Here is a 16,882-nt window from a genome sequence, read left to right as displayed (position 1 = left end):
AAGTACTATTTGAATGTAATTTTAGTTTCTTCCTTACGATATATCTTTGATTCGACTCATTTTTAACAGTCATTATAGCAAAAGTGAACATTTAATTTTAAATGCAAGACTCAAAGATCGTACTTTTTTTTTTATTTAACATCCTAATATATTTCCAATGTGTAATATAATTACAATAAGTAGAATGTCGTGTAGAAAATTGCCCATTGACAATTTACTGTGTATTATCAGCACTAAAGTAGTGTCACGTATGTTTAGGGTTTGGTTGGGCTTCTGTTTCTAGATTCTATGGGGTTCTGCGAATACTTTATACTTAACAGGTCGGCTAGGGTCATTCGTTTGAGCCTCGTCCGATAGATTGTGTTAACAAATTTTGGGCTAGGTTATTGCGGTGGTCTATTAGTCTTTCATATTATGGTGGGCAGAGTTTGGTGACTTCTTCGTTGACAGTTGACAGTGCGATCGTCTTGTTTGGAACGTACCATGGAACATTAGTTATCATTCGGAGGACTTTCGATTGGAATCTTTCAAGAATGTCACTACTGGATCTAGCTGCTGTTCTCCATAGCTGAATTCAATAGCTCCAAATGGGTTTTAAATAATTTTATGTTCAAATTTTGTTGTCGATTGAGTAGAGAATACGTATCTCACATGTCGTTCCACAAACATGAATTGCTTTGACTTTCTAACTATAACCTGTATATTATAAGAAGTGATAGACGGAAATACCCAAGTGTCTTTAACCAACGTCAGAGCAGAAGTGCGCGATTGCCCTTGTTTTGAGTCAGCTAAGCATGTTTGCCAAAATGTCCGCTTGGTGTGGCTGTTTAATACCAACTTAGAATTTAAAAATTAAGAAAATTATTAAGAGGATATAGATTTAAAAATTTTATTTTAAGTGATTAAAGAATTATTGAAGTGACGGACTTGTTACACATCCATATCAAAGGATGCCGCTTTTTCCCACTGTCGGTAAAATTTTTCCATGCTCAAGTGACCCATACTCTACACGATTAACAGTTTTGACTTCCCGTCTATTAACCAATATAGGTTGCTAAGTATAAGACCCAGCTGTTTTCTCTTGGTAAATATGTGTTTTCTTAATGCGAATCTGCGATCCAAATGCATTCCCAAGTATTTTATGTCGTCTTTCTGTGGCAGAAGTTGACCATTTAACGATACTGAAGAGAAGTTGCACTTGCGGTTTGTAAATGTTACCTGCGCAGATTTTTTCTCGTTGGTTAGTAGACGCCACATTTTTAGCCAAGTTCGTATTGCACTTAGGTTAGCCTACACTCTCTGTGATGGTACGGCTGGGTCTCCATGAGAAGAGATTACTACTATATGATCTACATAAGTTGCTGTTTTGACTTCTGGTGATGTAGGTAAGTCCACAGTGAATATCAGGTACAGCACTGGTCCGAGAACACTACCTTGAGGGACTCCAGCCATAATTGTGTAAAATCTGGTATACTAATCGTGATGTTTTACAAGGTAATGGCGGTTTTGCAAGTAGTACATACATTAGGATTTGGTAGTGTGAATAATATTATTGACTTTGTTCAATGTAATGTTTTTTAGAGGAATTTCAAGTTGATAGGGAGATTCTAGATTAAATTGGATTTCATTATCTATATTAATACGTTCATCTGCAGGAAAAACTGGAAAACCGGTTTAAGAAGTTTAACAAAAATTTCGGCTTTCTCTTTATTGCTTTTTGGCCATGCGCCATCTTTAGTGCGGATTGAAGGGGTTGGAGAATTGAGCACATTCTATTGCCTGGTAGCATCTTTGCTTTCCAGAGTGAATACTCTATAGCTTCTGTAGGTAAAAGAAGTCTGAGATAAGAATGTTACCATTGTTTTTGTGTTTTTTGTGGTGAATAACGCTTTTAACTGTGCTGACGCTTTATTCAGATTGGTCTTGTCTCGTGGTGCTCTCATCAGCTGCCATCTACGTCTTAATATTAGTTTCTCAATAATTAATTTTTCTTTGATTTTATTGGGTAGTTCATGAGTAGGACAGTTTATTTCCTTAACTGTCGTTGATTTTTATGCAGCCTTTTGTATGGATTGGTTATGGTATTCTGTAATTCTAATTTATTAGTTAGTAATTCTCTGAGTTGTTCCCAGTTCGTGGATTTTTTAGTTAATGTAGTAGATGATGTTCTATAAAGGATTTTTGAACTTACTTCCAATAACTCTATAAAACGTTATACAAAAATGTTGGAGACCATTTGCCCATTGAATGGACAACTCGACGAAGATGCCACCGATGTCACAAAATGAAAAATAAAAAAAGAACAAGGGTTTCTCGCTGTCAGTGTAACATTGCGTTAGGTATGCATTGTTTAAAGATATTTTATACATGGTAAATACTGTTAATTTATATGATTTTCTACAATAAAAACGTTTTTGTTTCCTCTTCTCATTGAGCTTTGCAACTACTGGTACATAATTAGAACCTGGAGGAACATATACAAGTCCCATGGTGATATTAATAAATATATAGATCAATAAATTTGACAAATAGTGTAAATCGTATAAAAATAGCATTTATAGTCTAAATAACCCAAAAAAGTTTTAAGTTCATAAAAATTAAGTTTATGGTGCCAAAAATGGTGTTTTTTTATTACTCTTATTTTTATTGTATCAAATAAACATTTTAAGGTAAAATAATTACAATATTATGGAAGTAGGTACATATAAAAAACTTTAAGCTGAGCTCCGTTACATTAAATTTGACACAATAGTATATGTAAATAAATAAATCAATATATATATATATATATATATATATATATATATATATATATAAATTAAGGATCACTCAGAAGAGTGGTGGGTTTATATATTATATATATATATATATATATATATATATATATATATATATATATATATATATATATATATATATATATATATAGATGTAGTGATCCTTTCCCAAGTTAATATGCTCCTTTTCTAACTTGGCTGCACCGTACTGAAGACGACCAATAGTCAGAAATACGTATATACGGTTGCCTTCCATCGATATACCATTTTTGGTTTTCTGTTTTGCGAGACATGCCATTACTTTTTACTTATATATATATATATATATATATATATATATATATATATATATATATATATATATATTAGGATGTCCCGAAAAATTGCTTTTTGTTTCTGTTTAATAGAAGACCTCTTGAAATTGGGGTAATTGCTCGTAAATTATCACAATAATTAAAAAAAAAATCGGTTGCCTGTAAAGTCGGTTTTACGGGCGAAGATTTTACGTGACAACGTCTTTTTCTCGGTAGAATATTTATTGATATGAATATTATTAAATTGCACAATAGGAACAAGGAATTGAATGAAAATAAGAATTGCACAAATTTTAACTATTGAAATATATTTTGTTTACTAAAACATTGTACATGTAAACTTAAACTGAACTAATTTCTATTTGAGTGATTTTGTTGAGGATAGGACGATGATAGGAGAAATATGAAATGAAAGGAAGTGTTTCTGCTGTAATGTGTCTTGAACGCCAAGAACGCTCGAGAAAGACAGAGACACAAGCACGGAAGCACGCACCGATTCAACGCGCCTAATTCTCTAGTGCTGCGCGCGCAGCGGACCGATCATGTTTGAGTGGGAGAGAGACGCAAGGCATTCGCCGGTCCGGCGGGCCTCTCTCTAGTTCGGTGACTCACTGTAACAGACGTGAGCGGGCGTTACACTTTTTCATAAATGACTCCGAGCCACAACCTAATTTAAGACGTTGTCACGTCAAAAATATATAACAATATATCTTTAGGGTTCTACCGAACTTTAAAGTTTTGAAAAATTGTCATTTTTATGGTAATATTTCACTATACCTAATTTCGCATCCTGAACTAAATATAAGACATTATTTAATGCAAGACCTCTTAAAATTTATGTAATTGTCAATAGATTATCACAGTATGTATTTTTAAAAATAAAATAAAAATATATCTTAAGGGTTCTACCGATCTTCAAAGTTTGGAAACATTGTCATTTTTGTGATAATAGTTTTTCGGCTCCTGAACTAAAATAAATTGAGATTGTATTATACTATTGTATAATACTGCGTCGTATTATACGTTTCGTTAAAGTTTAGAGAATTCTGTGAACTTTGGTTACGTCAGATCTGCTTTGATGGTAGGAGAAAGGCGAGTAGAAGGAGAAGGTGGCTCGGAGTGGTCGAAACGTCGTTCGACGTTCAACATCATTACAGTTGCGTTTGTTCTAGTGTCAAAAGCTGATTTTGTGTAAATTATGAGTTCCAGGCGTAGTGAGACTACTTGTTCTATAATGGGACCTTACAAAGAACTTGATGATCGACAGCTAGCAACTATAAGATATGTTATGAAATGTATTTTATTTGTGAAGAACGATCTAAAATTAAAGTATAATGGAAAGGATTCATCCAATTCAGAAATATATGAATTCAATGAATTAAGTACAGATCAAAAATATCTATATGAAATATGTCAAGCAGTATTAACCGGTTTCTGTACTCCTGAATTGGTAAACCGTCAACTTGGAAAAATGGCGCACTCCAGATGGCTTACTACTGCTAATCGTCTACTCAGACTTTATGTAAGTACGCTTAATCCATCAGAAAATTTACAATTGATGGTAAACTATGTTGTTAAAGTATATGCTCCGATATGGTTCAGAATTAAGCAAAAAGCGTCTTTTAAGGATGGAGCGAAGCATATTTTTCAACTAATTATGTACTCTCGATTTCTACCCGAAAATCTAAGATCCTTTGTGGATAACGTTATCAAAAGAAATGCCTTTTTTGTCCACCCAGAAATCTTACTTGTGAGTATATTGTTTGATGATAGAGATCTCATTAGGGAGCTATCATGGCGAATAATAAAAAAAGCTAGAGACACTGAAAGTAGCGATAACAGAATATTTAAAACACCAAAAATTAACTTCTCTCTAAAGATTACACCGATATTATTATGTGGCACGAATGTCAGGATTGTCAGGTTACAACACCGCCGGTTCTTCGGCATATTTCTACTGAGGACCTTCACATCATGGTAAAAGATAAAAGCTTGGATATTTTTGACTTTCCCTGCCACACAGAATCTGTGGAAAGATGTGTTAAACTGATTACAGAGGCCTCGCAGAATGTAACTCATGCTACTTCTAGAGATAGCTTTATCAGAACCAGCTTGGAGTCTCTCAGAAATGCCAAATTTTGGACACAAAAATAAGTTCAAATTTTAAATTTTTGTCATCATATATAAGATCTATTTTGTTTGTTAAGTTGTTTTGAACCTTTTTCATTAATTTTAATAATAAAATATCTTTTAAATTTAATTTGTGTGTTATTTGAAGTATACAATTTAGGTCTGTACAAACGTAAAATTTACAAAACTTTAAAGTCTAGTAGAGCCCTGAAGGTGACATGCTATCGTATTTATTTTACATTTTTTATAATCTCTGGAAAATTACGCAAATTTGAAAACCTCTTGCGATAGTGTAGCTCAAAAAAAAATTTTATGCAAAGACGGGACACCCTAATATATATATATATATATATATATATATATATATATATATATATATATATATATATATATATATATATATGTATATATATATATATATATTCCAGAGGGGTACTGTTTTTTTCATATAATATCCTCTTTTAACTAATAAGTTCGTGGAATAAAAATTTTCATTATTTTCATATGTAAAATAAAGATGATTTAAGAAGAATTTTAAGAAGAGTAATTTAAAAAGAAATATTAATAGTCATTAAAGTTTTAATCGCAGCCAGAAAACAATATTGCCAATGTTCACAAAATTTTTGGCTACGCTACATAAAAAAAAAGAGCGAAATTGGTCCAAATTTAACGTAGATATAATAAATTTTTTCAAGCAGCGGGGATTTGAAGTTCCGAATTTTTTTTCTCCGAGCAGATAGGTGAAGAGTTCCTCCACAGAACAGTTAACTTTACTTATGTTTTTTGACTATAAATAGCGGTTTATTTTTAATTATATTCTTGTAAAGTATATGCCCTCAACTATTGATTATGGCCGATTTTAATTCCTAATTATTATAAAAAAAGAAGATGTGATTTTTTAAACAAATTTAGCTAATTCTTTTTTTTTTTTAAAGGAAACTTTTTTCATCTATAAAAATAAATGAGTTAAAAATGTGTGTAATGTATAGGGAGCGCTGTAGCTTAATTAATTTATAACGAAAAAGTTGCCTTTATTTAAGTTGCTTTAAAGCAATAAATAAGGCGTTGAAACAATATTTATTCAAATATTTTTATATCAATATAAAAATATAATCGACCAAGAAGAAGATTCGTTTGGAATTAGATCTTTTTTACACAAAATTTCTCGGGAACAACTTGACCGATCGGATTTTAAAAAGTTTCAGTCGATTTATAATGAAAAGTGCTAAAATATAATAATTTTTGAATAAAATACCTTTTACAAAAGTTATTTCAAAAACTAAAAAACTGTGCTGTTTTAAAAATTCACTTATTAACGCTCAAATTAATTCATTTTTGTCTCTAGAGCTTGGACTATGTAAAGAATCCCTAGAATACATACCAAATATTTCCAAAGTCTTTAGTAAAACTATACTAAACTATAATGAAAATTCATTTAATTAAGTTATATTATAAATTATATTAATTAAATCAACTTAAAATTAAAAGTCAATTAAAAAGTGTTCTGCATTGTTCCTCGAACATCAGTGCCTTAATTCTTTTGTCAGCGTTATAAGGTAAATAAAATCTTGTTTATTTGTATTTTACAAAAAATTTGCAAATCAAAGTCGTTTGTTTGTGTCCCGCATCTTTTATTTGCATATTTATTCAAATGAAGAAGATAGCATAAATTCAGTTTGTATTCAGATGTTTTGTCATTTAAAATATTGATGCAGGAAAGTGGAATAAGGAAAATTTTGTTTTCTTCAAGAAATGGAAAATTTTGTGTACTTCTGACAATCTTTTAAATTGCCAAATTAACCAATGTGATATTTGACAAACGAAAATATTATATTATAAAAGGTAATTAGTTTACGAGATTAATGAAAACAGTAGAAAAGGTACCGCTTAAAAGATGTGGCTAACTACGTATTTATTTACTATTTTTAATCGGAAATAACCACACTTTTAATTTAAAATAAGTTTATTTTGACGTTTCGGTTTACATTTCGGAAATTGTTCTAAAAATACAAATTAAAAAAATGATTTTGGATTGTTATTTGATAATACAAAAAATTATTTTAATAATTTAATTTTATCTGCCTCATTCATATTGATAATTCAGACATATAATATACAATGAAAAAGACAGTCAAGATTTGATTTCACGTCCAAATAGTCCAAGATCCCAGAGCGATCAGACATAACTTATTTTCACACAGATGAAACCTTCTCAATAGCGTCTCGCGTGCTTTGAATACCTGCGCATTTATGAAACTTGCTGAGTGACACCTGGGCAGGTACCAGGTGAGAAAGGTAACTAAAAATAAGAGCTATTTAACTTAAATTTACATAACTGATTTTTATACATATTTTGTAGAATATTATTTTGAAAATACTGTAATAAGTGTCAGACACTTGTCATGGACCAGAACTTTTGTCAGACGCTTTAAAGCTCCATTAAAATTAAATGAACTTTACTTACTTTTACATGTCTGATTTTTAAATATGTTATTAATGGTACTATAATAAAGTTATATTTAATCAGTCAGACAAATTAGAATGACCAAACATCCCTCAAACACAAAAATTAGTTAACTAGAGGTATGAGCGCGAGAGCCTCAGAGTAAACAATTCAAATTCATTAAGAATACTTACTGTTTTCGATCCGATTAAGTATTTTTGCATCTCTATTTTAATATGATGAACTCTAGCATTAAGATAAATATTAAAGTAAATTAATGTATTGATATTTGGGATAATTAATTAATTCGGAGCACTTTGGTTTCATAAGAAATTATATTTACTTTATTGTAAAAAAGATACTAGTTAGGATAATTAAAAAATAATAATTTTTGTAAAAAATCTTCAACTGGGATTGATTGAAACAAACATTTTTCTATATTTTAATCATCATATTCATTGTCGCAATTATTACAATTTTCATCATTCAACCAATCATGATGCTGCTCATCCGAGTCATCATCTTCGTCATTATCAGTTATGTTATTGCTGGCTGGTTGTTCTGCAAAAAATAGTTCAAAGAATTAAAAAGCAGAAAATCACAAACATAATAAATTCTAAACCTGAAATCAAAGTATAATACCTGAAGTTTGAAGGAATTCACTAACGTTTGTTGGTAATTGGTCACCATCAAACCAATGAAAGTGATATTGGTTTTCTTCTAATCTCTATCCATTGTGTTCAGGAGTTAAAATGGTTGGTTGTTTTGCATTTGCATTATTCCATATGCTAAAAATGTAATTAGCACGGCGGAATTGTTGGAATAACTCACTTTAGCATGGTGGTAAACTGCTAGCATCAAAATTTTTTAAATTTTTGCGATCGAATTCTTCGTTAATATTAGATACGCTGTAATTATTTAAAAACAATTGAAGCCGGGCAGCATTAATGTTGCACGTATCAGGAAAACTATAAATTTCGCAGATAAATTTTTGGATTATTTTGAAAATATCTTTTTGGGTGGCTTCATCGGTAAACAACTCTAATTCTCCAAACTGCATGAAAGCTCGCTAATATTCATGTTTCTTCATTAATGTATTGAATGGTCTTTGTTTACCCTTTTAAAAAAAAAGGCGGGATTAAAGTCACATCCAGTTAGAGCGTGAAACCCTGGCAAACTTCTACATAAAGATGGTCCCAAGTACTCGTAAACGAGTGTCAAATTAATGTATCTCTGGTTATTTCCGGTGCCTGCGTTTAATCATACATTCGAATCATCATTTTTTAAATTATGCATATATCGTTACATAATTATCGCAATGTCTCACTCACTCTGAAATGCAAGCACAGCACTCTCGCGCACATACTTCCGGTTTACTATTTTTTGTGTTTGAGGGATATTTGGTCATTCTAATTTGTCTGACTGATTAAATATAACTTTATTATAGTTCCATCAATAACATATTTAAAAATCAGACATGTAAAAGTAAGTAAAGTTCATTTAATTTTAGTGGAGCTTTAAAGCGTCTGACAAAAGTTCTGGTCCATGACAAGTGTCTGACACTTACAGTATTTTCAAAATAATATTCTACAAAATATGTATAAAAATCAGTTATGTAAATTTAAGTTAAATAGCTCTTATTTTTAGTTACCTTTCTCACCTGGTACCTGCCCAGGTGTCACTCAGCAAGTTTCATAAATGCGCAGGTATTCAAAGCACGCGAGACGCTATTGAGAAGGTTTCATCTGTGTGAAAATAAGTTATGTCTGATCGCTCTGGGATCTTGCTCTAAAAGTGTCTATGTATCTGTTTATACAACGTTTATACGTATTTGTGTATTATATATATATATATATATATATATATATATATATATATATATATTATGTGTAATTGTGTTTCGAAACTATTTTACGGATATATATACATTTTAATTTAGATGACTTTAAAATTAAATTATCAAAATTTTTGAGCTGCATTTATTGAAAAATTTGATTACATAAAATTAACTGTAACTTGAGAATACTTCTTCTTCTTCTTCTTCCTTCTTGTATGTAGGCTTTAAAGCCTGTTTCTTCTTTAATATTAGCCTCCTAAATTGTTTAAGTTATCCCACCATCTTTTTCTTGGTCTGCCAATACTTCTTCGTCCACTAGGTGACTTATCTCGTACTTTTCGTACTATCCTATCATCTGCCGTTCTACTAATGTGTTCATTCCACTCCTGTTTCCGTTTTGTCACCCATCCATTTATGTCTTCTATAGTGCATGCTCTTCTTATGTTTTCGCTTCTCTCCCTATCCAACAGACTTTTCCCTTATATTCGTCGAAGTATTTTCATCTCTGTTGTTTCTAGTAGTCGTCTCGTTTTAGATGTGTCAGGTCTTGTCTAATATAGATCTAATTGCTGCTTTATAGATTCTTGTTTTTGTATCTTATCTTAGGTGTTTGTTCTTCCAGATTGTGTCATTAAGAGATCCCTTTGCTTTGCTTGCTTTTAAGCTTTATCCTTTGGCAAGTCCTTTGTCCTTGCTTTATTGAGAATACCCTTCAGAAAAATCATAGCTTGTTATTTGTCTTTAAACAAAACACCACACACAAATATGAGAGTAAAATTCTGTCGTTAGTAGTCCCATTACAAATCATGAGGAAAAACGAGAAAACCAACTTATGATATTATCCCGATATAGTTATTATTTGGTCTTATATTCAGTTTACGCTGAATATTAACATCAAACTCTTATTTTATATCTATATGACCTTAAAACATCTTTTTTGTCTCATTCTTTAACAGTCTCCTCTGGTCCAGTCCTAGATATAGGCATTTCGTTGTGTTTTCTTTGTTCGCCTTTCTTAAGATATCTGGTACCAGTTTCTCCCTGCCTTTTCTTTAACGACGTCAATCCATCTTTTTGTAGACTTTCTCTGCCTCGTTTATCTGCTGTTGGTTGCCGTTTAGTTAGTCTTTTTATCCACTCCACTTAGCTCTCTCTTTTCATATGTCCTGCCTATCTCCATTTAAATTTTGCGATAGCTTCGATAAAATCTTCTACTTTGGTTTTTTCTTAGAACTGTGTTTCTCATATGATCTCTTAGCTTACATTTACCATGATTCCCTTAATAGCTCTTTCAGTGGCTCTATTAAGAGATTGGTTAGTAAGTGCCATGGTATCCATTCGATAAATCATTACAGGAAGAATCTTATTCTTCTTTGGGTGCCGTACGCTATGTAGCGTGTAAGCGTTGTTCCTGGTTGTTGAATGTAGAGAGATCTTTCTTCCACTCTTATTATTATCGTACTAACAAGCGGGGATTAATTTTGTCTTAAAAAAGCTACGAGGACTGTCATCAAACAGCTGTTGAGCTGTCAAATACTTCGTAGTGTCCAACAAAGAGCTGTGAGTGCTCTTGTTAATAGTTAAAGGATCTTGCTACTTTATCCTTTATTGAAGACGTGGCGCGTATGAATCTATACACAACATTAGCTCATCTAAAAACAGTTAAATGAGCTCTTTGCAATTTTCTATAAAGAAAATTGCTAAGAATAACTTACAAAGATATGCAGCTCTAAAACGATAAAAATGAAGCATAAGTTTAACTCAGGAACCATAAAATTAATCGTTCCGTTATTTTAGAAAAAAACAGGACTGTTATTTTTTATACAAAGTATGAAGAGAAGAGACGTATATAAACAATTGTGTAAAAAACAGAATACTTTCTAACATAGAAGACCAATAGAATTCCAAAAAACACTGATGGTGTGATTTAATTAGCATTAGTAAGTTATATATTTAACTATAAACTAATTATTTAACAAAGATAACAAAGCTATCTCTTGAATGGTGTACTAACGAAAGAATAAACAACAAGTAGTTTATTTCAAATGTGTAGCGTTTCTTTATGCCAAATTCAGACGAGGAAGGAATGGCCTTAAGTTTGACTTAACACACAAGCCGGTAATTTCAAAAAGTGAACATACCGGGATGCTACTAGTAGTAGTGTGAATTAGCACAATCAATGACGTATGCAAAGCTTCATACACCTCTATCATTAAATTTATTATCAACGTAAAAATACCAGATAACGACACCACAAGATAACGACACAAATATGGAATCTGTAAGTTGAATCAAAAGTTCAGTTCATCATCATTATTCTGGCTTTACTACCCTATGTGGGCCCTAGCCTCCCCAAGAATTTCTCTCCAGTCGTCCTTATCCATCGCCTTCCTTCGCCAAGCACGTATTCCCATATTACTCGTGTCTTCATCGATGTTATCAAGGAACCTTGCTTCTTTATCTTCTTCTCTGACCAATAGGTCTATAAAGGAACATTTTTCTAGCTGGGTCATTTTGTTCCATCCGCATTACTTGCCCTATCCACCTTAGACGTCCAGTCTTAATATGTTTTACAATATCTGGTCCCTGGTATATTATATAAAGTTCGAAGTTGAACCTTCTTCTCCACACTCCACTGTCATTCACTGCTCCATAGATTCACCTTAGTACTTTTGTTTCTAAACATCCTAACATGTTTTCATTACTTTTTGTTAGAGTCCAGGTCTCTGAACCATATTTTAGGACTAGGCGTAGTATTGTTTTGCAGGGTTTTATTTTTGTATTTATCTATATAATTGTGGATTTAAGGAGGAGATTGAGCCCAAAATAGCATCTGTTGGCCGTGCAAATTCTGCAGTTTATCTCTGCGGTAGTATTATTTTCAGTATTAAGGAGCGCTACCAGGTATATATTCGTTCACTGCTTCGATGACGTCGTTTTCTAAGTGGTCGCAGGATTTTTGGTTGCGTAGTTATTTTCATAACCTTCGTTTTGTTAGTGTTTATTATTAAACCCATTTTTGTAGCTGATTCTTTTAATGCTACATAGTGCCTCTCGTATAGCGTTTTCCTTTCTCCCAACAATATTGATATCATCAGCATAGGCAAGGATATGCACTGATTTATTATATATTGAACCATTAGTTGTGATTTGTGACATACCTATTACTTTTTAAGAGCCAGATTGAACAGTATATAGAAGAGAGGGGCTCGCTGGTGCAGCCCGTTATTTGTTTTAAAAGGTCAGACAGTTCCCCCTGAATTCGTACTCTGCATTCAACTTTTTCAAGAGTTAGTTTTGTTAAATTTACCAACTGATTTGGTATTTCCAGCTCTTTCATTGCCTTGAACATTTCTGTTCTATTCACAGAGTCGTAGGCTGCTTTGTAGTTTATAAATATGTAATGAGTATGTATGTCATATTCCAGTGATTTTTCTAAAATTTGTTTCAGGGTTGCAATCTGATAAATTGTCGATTTACCACCTCTGAAACCAGCCTGATATTTTCCTTCGATCCGTTCTGCATATGGTGATATACGGTGACATAGTACTTGGAAAATATTTTATACGCTGCATTTAGCAGCGTAATTTCTCTGTAGTAAGAGCATTCAAAGACATCTCCTTTTTTGTGTACGGTGCAAAGTATTCCAATATTCCAATCATTAGGGTGGGATTCCTGTGTTCATATTTCTTTTACAAGTTGCGGTAATGCCATTAGGGTATTGTGGCCACCTTCTTTATATAGTTCAGCTGGGAGGTTAACTATTCCGGGTGATTTGTTTCTGGTTCGTTTTTTAACTGCGTCTTTAACTTCAAGAATCGTTGGTGGTTCCTCTTCCCTCTCGTTCAGTTCAATTACTTAAAATTAAAGAGTGATATATTTGACTCAAGTTGTAGTAAGGTTTTAACCCTTAAACATACTTCTTAATAAAAGAAGAGATTACAGTTGTTTTCTATTTATTTTTTGAGACTATTTAAGAGTTAGCTTGGTGATTTCGCTGATAACGATCCTTCTCAAATCAAATTTGGCCTGTTTGTCCTTTATATTAGAAAATATTCTGTCTTTTTAGAAAAATTTTTATATAATTCTGCCCTCTGCATATTTTATATAAAAACTGACTTAGTTTTGGTTTTCTTAAAAAACTAAACGTTTAATTTTATGTCTTTTAGTCGTATTATGTATTTTATTTTGCTATGACCTATGGGTAAACAAACAGCTGGCGATTTAAATTTATCTCGCACCAAGATTCGGTTGAGGGCTTTACGATGTGTAGAGTCGATTTTGAAAGATTCCATTCGTTTTTCCATTCATTTGTCACTTTTTCTTTAAGGAACGATTTGTAGTCGGAAACAGATACTAAGTTCACTAACACTTAAGTGGCACTGTGTATTGCTTCTCTGGCATGAAAATCTGCTTGTTCATTTCCTTGAAGTACAATACGTGATGGAACCCATATAAAGCCTACTTGCTGTCTCACGTTGTTTAGCAGATGTAATTGTTCTTTTATTAAAATACCTACGGAGTTACTTGTATATAACGGTACTATCGTATGTTATACACTGAAAGAGTTGGTAATTATGACAGAATTTGAAATTTTTAATCCAGAGTAAATACTGCAACTGGAAGATAATTTAAACTGTAATATAATCGGAGTTATGACTGCTGATCCCACACCACCAATAGTTTGGGATGAATCTGTATAGATATGACAATGATCTGGGAAAGAAGCAAGTATGTTGTAAAATGATTGAATAATATTGTCGTATGGAGGATCTCAAGCTGTATTTAGAAAGAGTTAGATTACATATTGCAGGAGGAAAGGTCCAGTGGGGAGGTGTGACTGTATTTGTCTGATCAAAAATTTTGGGAATTGAATATTATGCAGAGAGAAATATCGTTTGATTCTCTCGTAAAAGGGAGGGTTTGTCCTTTTTTTATTTATATAAGTTTCTTTGAAACGTTCAGCGATAGTATGATGGAAAGTGATGCGATTATATCGCACATATGGATGATGCGTATGTTAATGATAAGTACATTCTTCTAAAATTTAAAGGTGCTTCCTCGGTTAAATATTGTAGACTTTTAATGGGGCTAGTACAACATGCTCCTATAGCTATTCTTAGTGCAGTATTTTGTATTATTTCTAGTTGAGCAAGAAGAGTTTTCTTTGCAGATGAGTATACTGATTGATAATCGAGTTTTGATCGTCATCATCATCAATAAGTCTATATTTGTCCACTGCTGAACATGGGCCTCCCGTAAAATTTTCCACCTATTTCTATCTTGAGCTTCTTGCATCCAGTTTGTGGTGATGCGCTTGATATCATCCGTCCATCTAGTCAGTGGTCGACCTCTGCTTCGATATGCCTCTTGCCTTGGTCGAAATTCCAGAATCTTTCTGGTCCATCTATCATCCGTTAATCTGGGTAATTATGCCTATTTTTTCAACTGCATTTGTGATTCCTGTTCTTCTTCTTATTTCTTGGTTTGGTACTTTATCTCTGGGGAGACAACTGATCTGGTATGGTCACGTGAAAAGAATGGACGACGACAGGCTGCCAAACCAAATTTTAAAATGGACGCCAAGGGAAAGAAGGAAGAGAGGAAGGCCAAAACAATCCTGGCTGGGCGGCATTCAGAAGGCAATGTCGGAAAGAAACCTTCACCCTGGCGAATGGAATGACCGACGTAGCTGGAAACTGGGAACCGGAAGGCGGAAAACGCTATAAAAAACCGGAAAAAAAAAAAAAAAAACTTTATCTCTGATGGTAATACCTAATATTGGTCTTTCCATAGCGCGTTGTGTAACTCTTATTTTATCTATTGTTCTTTTTGTCAGAGTCAGTGTTTCTGCACCATATGTAAGAACCGGTAAAACGCACTGGTTAAAAACCTTTCTTTTTAAACAAACTGGGAAAATAGACTTCTTCTTCTTCATGTGCCTTGTCCGTTCCGAACGTTGGCAATCAACATGGCTATTCTGACTTTGTTTACGGCAGATCTGAATAGTTCAGCAGATGACAATCCGAACCATTGCCGCAAGTTTTGGAGCCACGAGTGTCTTCTCCTCCCTGGACCTCTTCTGCTGTCTATTTTCCCTTGAACGATCAGTTGTAGTACTCTATATTTATTATGTCTCATACCGTGACCCAAGTATTCCAACTTTCTTTTCTTTATACTTATTCCTACCTTTCTCTCTCTCTTTACCTATCCGGCGTAGTACCTCTTCGTTGGTCACGTGCTCAGTCCAGGATATACGTAATATACGTCGGTAAGCCCACATTTCGAAGGCCTCTACTTTTTCCATCAATGTTGCGGTCATTGTCCACGCCTCCATTCCATATAACAAAACCGGGAACACATAAAATTTCAGAAGTCCAATTTTGAGAGGTAGGGTGAGGCTTTTAGAGGTGAAAATTTGCTTCATGCTAGTGAACGATGCTCTTGCCTTTTATACTCTTATACGTATTTCCTTCGCTTGATCCCAGTTTGAGTTAACTGTTGTTCCCAAGTAGATGTACGAATCCACGTGTTCAATTCTTTCATTGTCTAATATCAGTTGCTGTGGTGGTTGTTGGGTTTTGCTTACTAACATCCATTTGGTTTTTGTGATATTTAGTCTGAGTCCGTATTGTGCACTTGTTTTTTGTATCTTACAAAATAGACTTGAAAATGTTATTCAATCTACCAAAGGCAGCCCATGTGAGACCTATCCTTCTTTGTATTTCAGTTGTATGATTATCTCGGCCTAAGCGAATCTCATGCCCTAGATATTTGTAAGCTATTACTTGGTCGATGCTATGGCTCTCAATCAGAATTTTACCGCTGACTACAAGGTTGGTCATAAATTTTGTCTTTGAGGTGTTAATTTTAAGACCAATTGTTTTTGACACTTTATAGAGCCTGTGCAGCATTTTTGTAGCTTTATCAACTCTATCAGATATTAAAACGATGTCATCGGCAAATCTTAGGTGGTTCAGATCTTCCCCATTTATATTGATTCCGATGTTATCCTCTCGTTCCATTTGCTTGAACATCAGTTTTGATCGTACTAGTGATTTATTAATATGAATCAGACTTTTAAAATCTGAGCCCCAATTACGATTGCACAGTGTTCGCATTAAATTAATACCAGATTGACAAGATTTCTTAATTTGCATAATACTGGTATTTGCAAGATAGTTTTTTATCAAAGATCATTCCTAAAAATTTTAAGTGTTCCATATTTAGTTTTTGTCCTTCCCATAAATTAAAAAATTATATAAACCTGTAGATATTTGTCTACACTTACGCTATATTACATTTTTATCCGTTAGTCGGTATGAAAGGCACCTTATCGTAAAAAGTGTCCCTGTCTAATTTCTTATTTGTAATTCAAATT

General features: G+C 32.9%; 1 protein-coding gene across 4 annotated transcripts in view; it reads left to right on the top strand.

Moving 5' to 3' along the window:
- The window catches only part of LOC140452399 (atrial natriuretic peptide receptor 1), a 526,857-nt gene that overhangs the window by 355,261 nt on the left and 154,714 nt on the right, over positions 1–16,882 (top strand). The window lies entirely within an intron of this gene.

The sequence above is a fragment of the Diabrotica undecimpunctata genome, chromosome 10 (assembly GCF_040954645.1).
Source record: "Diabrotica undecimpunctata isolate CICGRU chromosome 10, icDiaUnde3, whole genome shotgun sequence".
Taxonomy (NCBI): domain Eukaryota; kingdom Metazoa; phylum Arthropoda; class Insecta; order Coleoptera; family Chrysomelidae; genus Diabrotica; species Diabrotica undecimpunctata.
Note: the sequence above shows the minus strand (reverse complement) of the source record. Positions and strands in the feature narration are given on the sequence as shown.